Here is a 1319-nt window from a genome sequence, read left to right as displayed (position 1 = left end):
GAAATTTTAACAGTGAATAATTTATGATTCTGAGATTATATATTTTGTCTTTTGGGTTTTTTTTTTTTTATTTTTCGAGACAGGGTCTTGCTGTGCAGTTTAGGCTAGCCTTGAGCTCACTTTGTAGCCCAGGCTGGTCTCCAACTTGCAACAATACTCCTGCATTATCCTCCCAAGTGTTAGGATTACAGGCATGCACCACCACACTTTGGCTAGTCTTTCGGGACAGGTTTTCACTGTGCAGTTCAGGCTGACCTTGAACTCACTTTGTAATCCAGGCTGGCCTCTTAACTGGCAGCAGTCCTCCTGCCTCAGTCTCCCAAGTGCTGGGATTACATGTGTACACCACCACACCTGGCAGGTTTTATTTACTTTTATTAGCACGTGTTTGTCGTACATAATGTTTATATTGTGTGGCGTTGGCACATGTACATAATGCATCTTAATTCCTTTTTTCATCTCCTTCCCCTCCCTCATCCCTCTTTCTCCATCTTTCGGTCACCTGTCCATTTAAGGTCTATCTCCAAAGAATTAAAAACAAAGCAATATAAATTTGCTTCAGCTTTTTGAGCCCCTTCTGTTTAGGTATAGAGAGCTGTCACGTCTTCTGTGAGTCAACACATTCATCCCTTTACCAAAGGAATTCTCAAGTAATCACCTGGAGTGAAAGAAACGCTAGTGGAAATCACATTCTAGATTAAGGAGATCATTTATTTTTGAAAACTTCAGTGGACTTTTTAGTCTTTGAAAATTTATCTTCTTAAAGCATTTGCATGCCACATGCAAACTTACTCCTAGGGTAGTCTTAGATCCATGAACTGAGCAGATAATGTTCTCTCTGTAATTGTGCTTGGCAAATTGGTTGCTCCCAAGCTGAAATATATTGATGATGGTAAAAGTCATTCCTCTTCAAACATCAGTTTGACTTGCTGAAAAGAAATTTTACCCGACTGTCATCTTTTGTGATGTGTGTCTCAAACACTTACATGAGCTAGTATGAGGTCTATATTGGAGAAAGTCCCATATGAAACACTTCAAAGTAGACAGCCAGGCTGATGGGAAGCTGCCGTGTGCAGGAGAACGTGAGCCTCAGGAGGGGAGCCTGGCCCAGTGAGGGGTAGGGCAAATGACACACGTGGTCGAAGAGTCATGGAGGACAGGTCACCTGCGAGGCTTGAGGGCCCTCCTAAAATCATGAAGCACCAGGCACTGTGATGCATGCCTATAATCCCAGCTACTCAGCGGGCCAAGGCAGGAGGATGGCAAGTTTAAGTCCTGCCTGGGTATAGATTTGAGGGTCTTTTCTTTCATTTTTGTAT

This window comes from Chinchilla lanigera, unplaced genomic scaffold (assembly GCF_000276665.1).
Source record: "Chinchilla lanigera isolate Chin_1 unplaced genomic scaffold, ChiLan1.0 scaffold00037, whole genome shotgun sequence".
In the NCBI taxonomy this organism is placed as follows: Eukaryota; Metazoa; Chordata; class Mammalia; order Rodentia; family Chinchillidae; genus Chinchilla; species Chinchilla lanigera.
The sequence above is the reverse complement of the archived record's forward strand: the minus strand, read 5'-3'. Positions refer to the sequence as shown.